General features: G+C 25.9%; 1 protein-coding gene and 1 long non-coding RNA gene across 3 annotated transcripts in view; one reads left to right on the top strand and one right to left on the bottom strand.

Annotated features, from left to right (window-relative positions):
• The window catches only part of LOC142318734 (sorting nexin-13-like), a 95,225-nt gene extending 85,640 nt beyond the window's left edge, over positions 1 to 9,585 (top strand). Inside the window, exon 22 of one of the 2 annotated variants that reach the window (XM_075355132.1) lies at positions 4,010 to 9,585. The gene's annotated coding sequence lies outside the window, so the exon portion shown is untranslated. Of the gene's footprint in view, positions 1 to 3,109; positions 3,323 to 4,009 lie in introns of those variants that run through there. The other variant, XM_075355135.1, reaches the window with a different exon arrangement.
• A 1,802-nt stretch (positions 9,586 to 11,387) lies between these two features.
• On the bottom strand, positions 11,388 to 16,270 carry LOC142318733 (uncharacterized). The gene is made up of 3 exons (XR_012755037.1): positions 16,118 to 16,270; positions 12,167 to 12,289; positions 11,388 to 12,052 (listed from the first exon to the last, which is right to left on the bottom strand). It is a non-coding gene; the product is annotated as an uncharacterized LOC142318733 (long non-coding RNA).
• Positions 16,271 to 16,634: the final 364 nt, after the last annotated feature.

Raw genomic sequence — 16,634 nt, 5'->3', positions numbered from 1 at the left:
TTAAATAGCCACTTGTTAAATGCACATGCTTAAAAAATAGTGGTATTTATCTCAATTTTACTCTTTTAACTGTATTGTGTATTTTTTAAGATTTGCTTTTATTCTAATCCAACAAATATTAGACTTATATTTATGTTTATACATTTTTTTAAATAATTTTATAGTACTTATTTTCCTTATATACTGCTGTGAATATTTTTTTTTTATTTTTTCCACATTTCAGTTCCAGTATCTAGATTGTTGTTGTTAATCAAATGACAACAGTATATGGCTTCTAATTTTATATATATATATATATATAGCTGTAGTTTTTTAAATTTGTAATTGTTGGTCTTGAAAAGAATAACACATCAGTATTATATTTAATAAATTTATTATTTTTTTAACAGTTGTAGAAAATGTTATGCTATGATTTTGAATTTTGTATTTACTTTTGTAAAAGATTAGAAATATATTTAATGCTAATGAACCTGTAATCTAATAGTTATTTTGAAATGTGGTTGTACTGTTGATGTAATGAATGTATAAATTTTAACTAGCTAAAAGCAGCAAGCTATTTCTTTACTTAGAAACATTATTTTACTTTGCTTGTTTTAGAAACTACACAGTAATTACACTGACATTACTTGTTATTAGTTGAGTCAAAAATTATTCATCAGCTTATAAAGTTATAGCTATGTTATTTCTAATAAACCTTAATATTAAACAGTTCATTTTGACTGAAATGTGAAAAAAAATTTATTCCATGTAATAAAAAGAAAATCATACCAACTACTATTGTAAGAAGTAAATCATTTATTTAATTCATTTGACATGCAATTTATTCCTAAAATGCTGTTTAATATTGTTTACATAAAAAAATAATAATTATTTGTAAATTTTTTTCCATTGTCTTACTGTCTGCAGAATTTCATTATCATTCTAAACATGCTGTAAGACTTAAGTTGCTAATTTATTATGATTGTAATTTCTATTATACAATTACAGTTTTTTTCTCACTTTTTCACAGAAATTTTCTTACGTTTTTAATTTTATCCTATCATAATTTTTGAATATCTGACATAAATATATTGAGGTATGACTGCTTTAGAACTTAATGACTACATCTTCACAATTGGACTCAAGTCAATTTATTAAAGTGGCACTTTATCCAAAAACTAATAAAATTAAAGTTTAATGGAATAATTTAATTCATTCATGCAACTGTAGTATTAGGATATTGAAGAAAATCAAATAACCTTATTTTAAGCCAGTCTGTTATTTCATTTTCAGTTGTGTTAGACAAGTCAGTTCAGTGAACTATATCACAACTTGTTCAAAACAGGTTGTGATACAGTTCATTCTCAATAATTGCAACGAATTAAGGAGGAATATTATAAATTAATTTTTCTAATACTGACCACTTCATATAGTAATTTCTATTTATGCTGACATAGGTAGTTAGCCAATAGTGTTTAATCAGTAAGTAACCTGTAATTAGTTTTAACTGCTAATTAATTAAAAGACCTTTAAAATAATAATCCCAATAGCAGTTTGAGTTAGTATTATCTTGTGACCAAAATTTTTATTCACTTTAAAATGTATAATCCGTCCAAATAGTTTTTTTTTATGATTATTTCACCATATAAAGCTGGAAACTTGTGCATGGAAAGCTTTTCATGCACAAGGTTCCTGCTTTAATAAACTTTATGCTTTCAGAACTGCTATGTAAAATAGTTTCACAACCTTTAAAATTAATCATGTGAATTTGTGTTTTAGTATTGTCAGCCAAACTTATTTCTTTGCTCCAAATACATTAATAATTTTCCTTGGTATACATTAATCAAAATTATTAATAAATAGGTTTCAGACAATTTTTAAACTTTTTTCATATGCAGAATAAATACAACTACCTATTTATAATCTCATGAACTCAGTTCCAGGAATGGAATCATGAGTGTTTTTCTGATGCTACAATAAAGATACAGGAGACTTTTGAAGTGTGGATTTACCAATATATTTTTAAAATACTGTAGATAGAACCTGTTAAAATTGTAAATACATATGTAGAATGTATAAACATGCCTAAATTGTTAGAAAAAACAAGTATTTTTAGTAATGTAACAGTTATATAGAATGATGTAGGTTATTACTGCTGATGTTTTGAGACAATACAAAAGGTAGGACAACCTAGTTGAAGAAAATTTTCATCACTTTATAACATAGACACTTAGTTTAATATGACTATTTGTCAATTATCCAAGGTTGTAGTCAAAATTAAGGTGGCAATGTTAATTATAACATCTAACAGATTGATGTGGAAAATGGAAGACGCACTTAGCACTTAGTTACAAAGCTTTTTATTTTTAACGACAAATGTAATTCCTGCATAGATTTTGATTTCAGAAGGATTAGAAGTCCCAGCTTTACCTAATAGACAATTCAGCCACTAATTTGCCTAATTTTACTACCCATTTTATAGGAAAAAAGCATTCCTAAATAGTTCCACTGACAGAATTATTGTCACCCGAAGGATGTCAATTTGGTGCAACAGAAGGAATCAGGATAGTGTTTACCACAATCCCTATGCTACATAATATAAGAAAGAAATAAAGGGCACAAATAACCCATTGAGGGACTACCTCTGATTGAAGCAGACTAGGAAGCTTTGTCCAGAAACTAAATTCTACTGAAAAAAATCATAGTTAAAATTATAACTGGAAATTTTAAAGGTAGTGAAACCAAAAAGAGACAGGAAATTAAAAAATGAAATGTAAACAATAAGCTAATTCTGGTAAAATACTTTTTATGAACGATCATGTTACACAAATTTAAAATATATCTTTCTAGAGTAGTATTACAGTACTTTATCATGATATAACAGAAATAAAAGAAGGACAATGTGAGGAAAAACAGTAATTTTTAGTCATATTAATGATTCAGTTATGCAAATAAACAACAAACATTAACCATTGTGTATAGTGAAAACAGTAGAGTAATACATCAATAGCACAAGGTATATAAAAACATAACATTAAACTGAGAACTTTTTAAATTATTGTTGAATACAATATAACATCACATTATAAATATTTATCTTAAATTATATTAATTAATTTTTTTTGCATAGATTGATTTTGCAGACAAATATTAGTGAAGATAATGAGTTCTCCCTGTGCTGGAGCATCAGGATCTCTTAGATATATTAATGGTTGGGTTATTTAATTTTTTTTTATTGTGGAAGAACTTGCATTTAAAAAAATACTAGTATTTAACCTTTGTAGCCATCTGTATGTGATATTGTATGACTGTCTTTAGCATATTTTATATAAATTTTTATCTTTTATATGCCTTAAATTTTTGTAAGATATATATATATATATTACTTTATGTTTTTTAACTTTAAAGATAAGTTTTACATAAAAATTTTAAAAAACTGAAAACACTAAATTGTCTGTGTTAACTGGTAAAAATAAAATTATTTTTATCTCCTAATTTTTGATATTAAGTGTAATTTAATATTTTAATACTGTATCTTTTTACAGTATTTTATCCATTAATAATAAAATATTATCATTTTATTTTTTATAAAATATATTAATATGTACATAATTTAAAATATTTAAATATTTTACTCATAAAATTTGTCTCTTGTGGCATTAGAATTCTGTTCATTCAATGTAGTGGATATAAAATAAGGTTTACTATATGTTCCCGTTATAAAATCATGCTGGAATTGTTAATTATAAATTCATTACATATATCAGATGAATATGGTATGAATATGGTAAGATTAGATCTACATAAAAATTGTTTTGTGTTAGAATACTGTCTTCTTTAATGGTCAAACTTTGGCAAAAGCTCATCATCCAGCTTTCGATCATTGAAAGAGAAAAGCTTTATATGCTTATTAATCTAAGCATATAAAATATCACTCTTCTATCACTTGGTGAAAATACCCATGTCAGCAAAACTTTTTCTGCCCATTATAACAACGGATTTTGTTAAAAAGAATCATTATTAATTTCAGATGAACTCTTCATCTTCCTTGAAGCATCTTCGTTTTGTGTCAACAGAAGATTTTCTATATAGGGAGCTATTGGAAGACTTTTCAGAACTATTAAAAAAGGAGAAAAATAAAAATATGTAGTGGTGCTTTTCAGTTATCTGTCTTCATAGTATACTTTATTATTTGCTGGATAAATAACTGAAGAAGTGAAAACTATACAACAAAACTATACAAAGTAAAATGTATATGAATTTAGAGGTGATATTTTAACATGTCTCCTATTTTGATTGCAGATAATATTATTGCTGTTTTTATAAAAGAAATAGTAGAATACAGTTCCAAACTTGTTAAGTCTGTTTGTTTAGTGTGTATGAGTTAACAGTGGTGTGGAAATATTCATGACGTATTGTAATTTTTTGTTGTCCTTTTCATGTGAATCTGATATTTTAATCATCTTAGCTGATTGTTCTCAGTTACCTTACTAGAAGATTTATTTATGCTTTAGAATTATAATTTTTCATTATTCTGTAATGTTTATTTTTCTATAAAGTATTTTTTTTAACTTTAGTTGACTTCATTTATCAGTTATTAAAAAAAAAATTGTGGGCTGTGGATTTGAATTTTTGGCCGTGCAAAGGTTTGCTGTTCAAGGAAAGTTAAACAAATTTTATTGTAATGCCGTGAACTGTTTGTTTTACCTAGCTAAAATCTGTTCCAGGATTCTGAATTAAATCAGTCATGACAGGTTTACTCACTATATCAGCAACAGAAGCAATTACTTATATAATGCAGTTTATATGCAGTTTTCTTTTTTTTTTCTGAGTAGTTTATACCTTATAATGTAGAGGTAATGAAATAAACATAATTTTTCAACTTTAGGAGTGTACATTAGATTATTCTTTTAGGTTATCTGTACCATTCTTATGACTGTTGCATCTAAGGCGTTTGAGTTAAAGGAAGCATTTGTTAGAATTGCTTTTTCTGGGAATAATAGTGTTCATTATATAGCCAGTCTCTGTAGTAACAAAATGAATGTGCCACGTAATATAAATGAAAGTAGAGCTCCTACTTTTCAGTGAAATTAGAACACTGATGTACAACAATGCATGTTTGGCTTAATGAAGCAGACAGTAAGAAACTACCCACTTTCACTAGTAAAGATGGTGTGGGAGGCCTGTTATCTTGAAAATGATTATGCTGTTTATTCTCTATACGTTTTATTATATGTTATTTTGTATTTATTTTATTATGATTAAGCTTTTCTAGTAAATAAAATTAGTTTGTATTAAATTAATTGTTTATTTTAATGTATAAAAAGTTTTCCACATAGTAATTTAGATACAGCTGAGGAAACCCAAGTCAAATTAGTCTTAAACATTACAGATTTTTCCAGTTTCTTACATCCACAGGAATATAATATTGTCTTGGCTACCATTTAGAATAAACATTTTAAGAAAAATCCTTATGTAGGTATAACTGGAAAACAAAGAATTTCTGAACCCATGTCTATATTACTTTCCTCTTTATTTTTATCTGTGGAATATATTCCTCTAATACTTTAATTTTCTTATGTGATTGGTTATATATGAATTCATAAAAGAAGTACAAAAAATTTGAGTGTAAGATGGATAAAGTTTATCTGTGTTTTATTATTGTGCTTATTATGTGTGCTTTATTTTAGCCAAGCTAAGATGGATGGTAAAATGAAATAAAAAATTAAATTGTATACCAATAGCATTATTCAGATAGGTTAAGCATGACATTTTAAATATTAATGTAGTGTATTCTGCTTACTATTCATCTGTAATGTATGCATACGTGTATAGTACTTGTGGGCTAGCCAGTAAAATACTTTTGAAGTACTTAATTATAATTATTGTTTTCTAGCATAAGGTAGCACATTATATTTAAAATAAATCCCCATTTTTGATTTACAAACACATCACACAACACATTTTTATTGTAATTGCATGCCAAGGTTGTTGATTTAAACAATCAACTTTCATTTCTTCTTGTATCAAAAATTCATAAAAATTACCTTTCTTGTTACATGATTTTTTGTGCTCTGTATCCCATATAGTGGTATCCCTCATCTATGTCCTTTAGTCTAGTCTATAGTCTATGTCCTTTATCTGTAACTGTAACCATTTTTTAACTGTAACCATAAATTTGTTTTTATACCAGACATATATTGCAAAGTAAATCTGTGAGCTTTAGTTTTTCTGAAAAATGAAAATTTAATTGAAAAAAAAAATCACTCCGTAATTTATACTTGCTATTCTTTTAATCTGCTTTTTGAAGGAATAAAATTTATTTGGATAATTTGAACAGATAAACATGTTCTAGACAAGTGGGGATGTTTTATTACATTTCTTTATGAAATAAAGAAAGTTCAGTTTCCTCAACAAGCAAAGGCAATAAATCTCGAAAATAGTGTTTAGCTGTTGTAAATTTTAAATCTTAAGAAAATATTTTACTGCTTTTTTCCTATTAAAGACAATAATTTATCAACTTTAAGATATTATATTTCAGTTTATTAAACTTTGAATGAACAGGTTTCTATTGTACCTATATTATTTTCTTTTTCCATCACGTATGTTTGTATATACATATCATCTGCAATAAAATCTAATACTCTATAACTTGTATTTTTTAACTATTATTGTTATTTATATAATTAAATTCTGTTAATTAACTATTTATTTTTTATTATTAAAAATTAATATATTTGTTAACTGTTACCATAAGTTTATTTTGTTATTTGATGTTATGAATTTAATTGAAATTATTATGTATTTATAAATTTATTATAGAATTGATAGGCTTAAAATTGTTAATTAATTTAGAAATTACTGTTTTTTTTAATTTTTATTTATTTTTTTATTGTTAATTTATTAAATCATATAATGTAAGTTGTATTTAGTGCAATTTTAAATTATGATGTGATATAGGAATTAGTGAAATTAAAAGATAATAAAATAAAAATGGTCAATTTTAATCCAATTCATACATTTTTATTTTTAATAAAGGAATATGCTATTATTGTTACTATTATATTGTTGTTCATTTCTTATTTGTGAATATGATAGAAATTAACAAAGCGGTCAATGTCAAATTTTAAGTTAAGTAACATTTTCTTTTTAAATCATGTTACACTTATGTTGGAAATAATTTGTAGAAATAATTGTAATTAACAAAGTTTAATTAAAAATTATGTTTTTTGTGAGTTAAATGATTGTATTCAGCCATTATTGTAATCCTTTTATTTTTATATATTGTTGTACATGCAGTGAGTGGGTTTTGTTCATTTGATTTGTGTAAACCAAATATTTTGAAATATTTTCAAATTGTTAAATAATTAATAATCATTGAACTCTTTTTATGGAATTTTGCTTTAAAAATATTCTTAAATATTGAAGTTTGTTGACTTATATTGAGGTTTGTTAACTTATAATTTCAGTATTTTACTGTGAATTAGTTCTTATTATAAAACCAATGTTGGCACTGGAGAAACAGGCTTAGGATAAAATACCAACCTGATTCCTATGTGCAGAAACTATTGTAATATATTTTTATAATTACTTTTACAAGCTGTTGAAATAAAATATTGTGATTCTGAAATTAATATCATCATTATTTATATTATAATGATTCATTTTTATAGTAATTGAAATAATTTTATTAATTTAAATGTAGATTATTGATTTGAATATTATGAACAACTTGCAAATATAGAAAACCTAGAATATTGTTCTTTATAATGGAATATTATTTTTTTTTAAACAAACTGTACTCTATATAAATTTTATCCCTACTGCCCAGTCCAGTCCAGTCATTTGCCTGAGTAGCAGTTATGTTAATTAAAGGGTAACAGTGATCAATCAAGGATAGGAACTTGTCTAAGTTATTTTGCATTAATGGTCAATATTTATCCAGTAATAGCATATTTCACAGAAATTAATCTTTTCTGATCAGCGGGTAACGATCCATGTTTTTCAAAACTGACTCTATTTTTTAATGCTCCTTGTGTTACTTTTATAATTTTACGCTTCTAAAGAGCCATTAAATTTTAATAAATATATCTTCAGATTGTGTTTTATGAAGAATTTCTTTTCTGATCTAATAAATTTCCGAGTTTTCTTACTGTATTCTTTCTTCCAATTACAAACAGCATCTAATCCTGGTTAGATACTCAGCTCATCTAATCCTGGTTAGATACTCAGCTGAACGTAGACGTTTTATCTTCTTCATTATAATAGGGTCATTCTTCTTACTTTTTTATACCCCAGCAGTTTTTAATATCTAAAGTTTTTTTTTTTCATTTATCTTGATATTAGCTCTTCAAATTTATTTTACCATTTTTTTTAACAATTCTAATGAACTTTTTATGATGAAAATTGTAATTATAGATATTTTTTAAATGTCTCAAAAACATCTAAAACATGAACATTGATTGCACATATATAATTAATTCTCAGTAACAGTAACAATTTGTTACATCCATATGAATGTAATATTGCCTTGGCTAGCATTTGAAATAAAAGTTTAAGAAAAATAAAATACTCTACTTGAACAACATCCTCTCGGAACAATTTTTTTCCTTGCAATTTTCCAATTTTCATATAAAAGATCCTATTAAGTAGTAATCTTTCATTCTGAACTACATAATGCCTTATATTATAAGGTGTGTAATAAGTTATATACATGATTATGTAACTTCTATGTGACATTGAATCTAATTTTTTAGCCTATGAAATTCTTTTCATCAGTATCTTGAGATAAATCTTATGATGCAATTGGTGACTAAAATGTAATTAACTAATAAATTATAGCATATTACATTTTGTTCTAATAATTTACAGACATTGAGGGGGGAGCTTGATAATATCGCCACTTAAGCGTAAATCTTGAGCGTGAGATATGATATGGAAGTGGAATTTTGTAGTGTATGAAAATACCATGCCTAATCGGGATTTAAACCCAGGACCCTGGATGGAAGGCTGAGATGTTACCACTCATATTTATGAATTATTAAATTCGTTTCATCAAGATTAGCTCCAAATTATTCTCATTCATTAATAGCGCTGATGAATGAGATATTTAACACTGCAACATAGAGACAATGCTGTGATTGGTAGATATCTTAAGTAACAGAATAACATAATGTTCAATATAATCAAAGGATTACAGTACAACCATTTAAACAATACGTAAAATATATAAGAAGACAACACAGTAACTTTGTTATTCTTGAGAATGATTATATTATTATCTGCAGAGATTTTCAACTTTGTCAGGTCATCTAAAACTATCAATGGCATCTAATTAACTTATGGTATTACATGCACCAATAGCAAATTAGGATGTTTGTTAATTATTATGTACAAATGAATGATAATATCTTGTGTACTTAGTATGAAATTCCAGTATCTGTTTAAAAGAAATTAAAAAAGCAAATTAATCTTTGTAATATTATAGTTATAATTGAAATAATTAAACTAATTTGATTATGAAATTTTTAACATTATTCAATTTTCATTTGTACAAAATATGAATATTTCCTAGCAGTGTTTTGCAGCAGAATACATGACAAATCATTAAATTGATTAATATTAAATTAATACAAGCTTATCATCACTACATTATTCAACTAGGAGTTTTTTTTAGAATGCTGTTCTGTTAAACTTGTTTTTTTGTTTTTCTTTCATTAGTTTAGCTAATTTTGATGCTCAGACATAATTGTGTTTACTATGTCATGACCATTAATGGCAATAGTTCATAGTTCATTATTTAACAGCAATATAGCACATTGTATTTTCTTTACTCTTTTATCATGTAGACACCATGGAAAATTTTTAATAATTTGTTATTAGAAGTATGGCATTTGTTACTGATCATTATGAAGGTGGAAAGAAGGCAGCCCTTTGAAAGATATGAAGACCATTTCAGTCTTAATACTACACAGTTAATACTGCCTACAGAGTAAATAAATAAAGTACTTCTTGTTATCAATGTAACATTTATATCTAAGACTACACACATGCACAGACTGGCCATTTAATTGGATTGTCATTGTTTCAGTCAAACTTCTTCTATGAAGGGTAGACTGAGGGGCTGGTAGGATTCCCTCTGTTCAGAAGAACAACTTGCTAGATGATTGCAAGTTCTGGCTCATCCATTCACATAAAATTACACTAGTCATTCAGGTATACACAAAGTTCATCAACCAGATTGATGTGTGTGTAATTTTCTTGCAATAACCACTTATTTTCCAGAGATTTTTCTTTTTATATAAAATGCATGCAGTTGATATAATATGTAAGCAGCTCATCAATTTCCAATGTTGTATAAATGTACAATAAAAAATTCTTGTAATATACAAATAAGACAGTAGACGAGAACAAATTTCACTTTACAGTGATAAGTATACAGTGATTTACTACACGCTGACACACAACCCAGACTTATAGATCAAACAATCAAAGTAGGTGTGTATAAAAATTTGGTTTGTAGGTTCATTACCACATTCTCTTTTCTGACAATCTTGTTGTATTATTTTAGTTTGTGAGCTGGTAACTCTGTTAATTTTTTTCTCTATAAAATCTATAACATTTTTTTATTCTTTCTAATAACTAGCATATCATACATAGATTTGTTATAAATACATAAATTATGTATGATTTGTTATCATACATAAATTTGTTAGGTTTTCCCAATAAGGATATATTCATGACTGCCATAAACTATATGCCTACATCATGAACAAAATGAATTTATACTCTCTTCTACATTATGTTTATTATCATCACCAATTATTAAAAATTAGCATTTCTCAGAAAAAAATGTATAGCTTATTTTCCTATTTACTACATTTATTTCTCTACTTGTGAATTCATAATCGTCTAATAAAAGTAGACAAAAATGTTTTATTAATATTTTGTTATTTGTGTTTTTATTCAGTTTTTTATTATTATTGTACATCACTGAGTTCCGTTAAATATTTCTTGTTCTAATCGTCCATGAAAGTTAGACATTCCCTTATAGTGACAGTATTTTCCATTCATGTCAAAGTGTTGTTTAAAGGGATTTTAGTGAATAAATTATTTATTACTTTATTTTAGTTGTTTTTCATTAAGTAATTTGTGTTTGAGGAGTTAAGAGGAAAAGTGGGTCAATTTCATTTTTGTTAACTGTTAGAAAATTATCTGTGGTTCTTTTATTAATTGTGTAGAATATGGGTCATTGTTTTTCATTGGTGCTAGTTACATTTAATTTAAACCTTTATCTGTAGTGAATATTAAACATTTTTTTTTTTTTTTTTTTCACTTTATATAAATATTTTTGTTTTTAGAATTAAGTATGTTGCATTCAAAGAATCATTCTATTTGCAGCATTTATTAATTTGTATAATGTATTAAAAAATATAATGTTTATTAAATATTTCATTGTAAATAATAAAAATACAGTATTCATTATTTTTATTTTGGTAAAGCACTTTTTTTATTAATCGTACACTTATTTCAGCATTATTTTTACTCTCTCTATTATTAGTAGCAAATAATTTCATATTCTGCAAGTTCCTGGATTTCTTAGAGATCAGATTGAAATATGGTATTAAAAGAGATAGGAAGATTTTTTTAAATCCATTTAAATGGAGGAAACATAAACAATTTTTTGACATAAAGATTTATATTCTGTAGTATTTAGATCATGATTATTATAACATTTTACATTATTTTTTATTTTCTGCTGAAATGCGTTGTTACAGAAGAAATGATTTATTATTAGCAATTGCATCAGAATTATTTAAATTCCATTTACAGAACAGCCTTTCTGCAAATATCACAACCAGAGAAAATACTTATTTGAACGGTCATAGTTTTATCTTTTTAATATAAACCAAATGTAAAATGGGGATGTTTTACCCAAACCACTGCAGTTACGAATCCATATCTCTTTATTTTAAGAATTTCATGATTTATTCTAAAAAACTTATTTTTATTTCTAATCCAAGTGTTTATTTGTTAATTTTTTATTACCTTTCATGGTTATCTGCTAATGCTTCTGAAACAAAACAAAAAAGATTTTCAGAGATTTATAAAATCTAACAAATCCATAACAGATTTAATTATATTTATTATAAACATTGAAATTAAATAAAATATGTACTGCCCTTACCTTGATTTCCTAATGAAATTCTGGGAGAAACTGTTTGAAGCAATGTAATTGTTCAGCCGAAATTTCCATCTGTGTCTCAAAAATATTAGCTTCTAAGTTTTGAAAAAATTGAGGACTCTATTTCTGTAACAGTAATTAATAAACAAAATTTTTAATAATTGTTAATAATAGATAAAAAAAGACCTTGTAAGAATATAGTATGAATAAAGTGGTAATTAATAGTCCATTAAAAATTTAATTTACTTATTGTTTAAATCTTAGTAGCAAATTTACAAATTGTGTGATCTTAAAGTTGAATGTCAAAATAATAAAGGAAGACTATCGTTGAAATTAATTTTCCCTGGTTAAATTATTTATTAAATTAATTGTTAATTAAGGATAAAATAAAGCTGTACCACAAACATTGTATAGACCTTTATACAATTACTCCATTAAAATTACAACCAGAATGTTCCAATTGTAATTTTAATGTTGTACCATGTACGTGATCATATGTTGATCTGACATAATTTTAAATAAGATTGATTCATTATACTACAAAATAACTTTATTGGTTTATTAGAAAAAAAATAAGCTGTCTACTTTTCCTTTAAACCCCTTGTGTTAAAAGACTATCAGTGAAACAAATGTTTTAATTACAGATTAGCTCCTTGTGTTAGTATTATTATGTAATATATATTTTAGTAAAGTTTAAAAATACATTCGTGGGTGACTCGTTTATAACCTGTGAATTACATGACTTAACATCAAACATATGTAAATTGAATTTTTAAGTTAATGTCATATATTTATTTTAAAATGATTTAATTTAGAATAAATTTTTTCTTGTGCCATGTCAAGTGGTGAATTGTACAAATTTTAGAATTTAACAAAAAAAAAAATTTGTTAGTCTTAAGAGGATTTGAGCCATGATTTTTCTCTTAATTTAAAAGAATCCTAATAGTCAAATATGAAATTAATAGAATATATATTCTTCAAAAAATAGTAATCTATCTCTCTGCTTAATTGATGATATTCCCTAATAAACAGATCTTACTTCTACAAAAAAAAATTCAAATATATTTCTTCATTCAGTTAAAATAAAAACTACAGAGTTTCTCTAATAAACAACAATTATTTTAATAATTTATAAAGCACTTTACATTTGAAATCTTTACTTTATATCTTTTATATTTCTTGGAACTTAAATTAGTTTTACAAGTTTTACATTATTTTTAAACTAAGCCTATTTTATTATTATGCTTACTTGTATGATTGCAATTAAAAATAATAAGTAATAATAAATAAGTGTATATACAAATAATTTATTTGAAATGAAAACTATAGCCATTGATGTATATTTAGGTAATGTATATCATTTGATTATATCAGTATTCTATTATGTGCATTTAATTAGGCATAAAATATATATTTGTATTTCTATGTTATAGGAAAAATATGTTAATGTAAATATTTGTATGTATATTGTATGAAAACATTTTTCTTTAGTAGGAATTATTTAAGAGTATGGCCAGCTTGTACTTCAAGGGTTACTGTTAAAGATGAAATATCTGTGAATAAAATTTATGGAATTTTTTCATCGTATTAAATATTTCACAATTTAATTAATTAGGAGAATAACTGGGTATATTTTATTTAAGAAATCTGTCAATACCTGTACACAGTATGACTTATGACCAAAAAATCAAGTCCTGTATCAATGAATTATATCAGGTTATCCGTTAAGAACATCTGCTACAATTAGTGCAGCTATTTTTATATTGAATTTATTTCAGTATGTTTGTAAGATACAGTGTGAAAAATTAATATAAATAAGTGAATTGTTAACATAAAAAGAATATTGTTTTAACTAAAAACAAATAAAAATAAAAAATCTTTTCTTCTATTCAAGTTATGTTAAATATGGTAGTGTAGATTTTATTTCAATAAAAATAAAATTATTTATCTCGCTTTAATGCAAGCTTGTATAGAAGGTAAAATACAGTTTTATATACTTAATGTGAATCTTTCATTATGTTTTATATCTAGATGAACATATCTTGTTATGTTAAATAAACGTGTTAAAAATTATTTTGTTTATTTTTATTTACTATATGTGTAAACACATAAGTCATCAAAACTTATTTATGAATTGTTACTTTAATTTGCTGATATTAATGTGCTAATACTAACTATTTTACTATTTACTTGGGTATTTTTTCATTATCTTGATTTCATTTCTTTTAATTCTTGATTTTAATTTGTTTATATTAATATCATTAGCTTGCCAATTAAAAAGTTTTAAAGATTGTCCACAGAACCCTTTATTTCTATCTTTGTTGCAATAGTTTTCACTTTTAAGTTAAACTTCTTTAGACATTATCATTATGAGAATGAGCATCTAACATTGTAGTGCATTGTTTGAATCCTGACATTCAGCATTCCCAGTGGTAGGTCTCTGAGGAAGCTCAACTTAGAACAAAAGTAAGCATGTTCACCATCCAAGTTTTCATAATTTTTGTTCAGGCAGCACTGCTGTTTGCCACCATCTGATGTTAAATATTAGTTTTTATTAGTTAATAGTACTTAAATATTAGGTTCACTCGACTCCATCTACACTATATAAGCCCCGGTTCAGCACTAGAATCTGGCAGTCCAGCATTCCAGTCTCATTTTGCCTAGTTTAGTATTGATCTATCATATGAAGACTCATCATATTGTTCAGTCAAAATTTACACATCGTACAGTAGACATGTACATACATTTAATTATATATATTTTTCAACAATGTATTTGTTTATTTACAGTCTACTTAACATAAACAAAACATGATTTGGTCCTCTAGGTTGGATTTTTGGAATTTACTACATAGTAAAATCAACTAAATTTATAATTGTGAGTGTAATATAACATTGTTTAAGCATCATGGCGTCAGAAGTAATCAAACGTATATGATTCTACTTGCTCATAAGAACAAAACTGAAATGTGAAAATGTGTGTTTAATTAACCGATTCTGCCCTTGTGATAATTTGTGTGCTAACAATTAATTAGTTGTATGCTGATTGCAGTTTGTAAGTAAAATATGTATCTTCATCATTGCTAGATAACTTGGATTCCAATATGGTAAGCTAACTACCTATCTAAAGCAATAATACTTATAATGATAATGCCTGTTTATCTCTGTTTCTATTTTGGCCTTAATTTCCCAGGTATTGACTTGTATCCTATGCCAAATTATCATTTCATAATTCAAGCCTAATACTAAAACTTATATAAGTATTTCCTTTGCTTAAGTTTTGTCCTTCAGCCTTGTTGTTTGAAACACATCCTTTACGAAAATCTAATCATAATTAACTCTTTTATTTTTATAATTATACAAAATGTCTGATACGGATGAGGGAGCTAGTGAAGATGAATGTGCAACAGATTTCCTTCAGCCGAAGTAAAACAAAAAAATTATCAATGGTTGACATTATGCAAATAAGGGTTCCATCATGCAAATTAAAAAATTTATGGAATCGTTTAGTATGGAAAATCAAGATATTGAACTGTTACAAGTCAAATTTGATAATTTAATCATGACCTGGCATAAATACAATGAGGTCCAAACATTTTTAGAATACAATGCTGAAAATGAAGCAGCAGGTAAAGAAATGGAAAACATATTCCATAATCATCATGTGAAAATGTAAAAACTATTAAATTCTATAAAAGTGAAGGGTCATTACCCTCAACAGTAGCTAATTCACTTAAAAACAGTAATATTTGTTCAAAAAAGCATCACTAATCACTCTTCCTCAAATTGACCTACTGAAATTTAATGGTTCTTGTGAGAACTGGTTAGCCTTTAGCGAGTTTTTCTCCACAGTTGTTCCTAACAGTGATAAATTCACATTAGTCCAAAGATTTCATTATTTAGCCTCATCCTTGACAGATTCTGCTCAGCAGTTAATAAAAAAAATATCACTTACAGCCGACAATTAAGTATATGGTCGCATGGAGGTTACTTGAAGCTAGATATGCAAACAAGTGACTCATCGCATCAAAACATGCTCGCGAAATGTTGAATACACAGAGTATCCTCAAATAATCTGCCACCGGCTTGATTAATTTTATTCACACAATTTCTAGTGATATAAATGCTTTAAAGGCATTAAAAATCGATACGAACTATGCAGAATTTATATTAATTCAATTATTTGCACAACGCTTAGATCAATCATCTGTACTATCTTGGGAATAACCTTTAACAGCTGATTATTTTTCATCCTTTGATGAATTTATCGATTTTCTTTTAAAACGAAGACAAATGTTAGAAAAATTGGTACTTGAAAAGTACGGAAAGCTCTGCTTCAGTATCTCAAAGAAATTTACGGCAGAAATACTTGAGTTTTTATCTTCTTTTAAATATTTTCATCAATCCAAGCGGAATAAAAATAATTCTTATCAGGCGCGTATACTATTACATGATAAGCGAAAATTTGAAAT

The sequence above is a fragment of the Lycorma delicatula genome, chromosome 2 (assembly GCF_047948215.1).
Source record: "Lycorma delicatula isolate Av1 chromosome 2, ASM4794821v1, whole genome shotgun sequence".
Taxonomy (NCBI): domain Eukaryota; kingdom Metazoa; phylum Arthropoda; class Insecta; order Hemiptera; family Fulgoridae; genus Lycorma; species Lycorma delicatula.
Note: the sequence above shows the minus strand (reverse complement) of the source record. Positions and strands in the feature narration are given on the sequence as shown.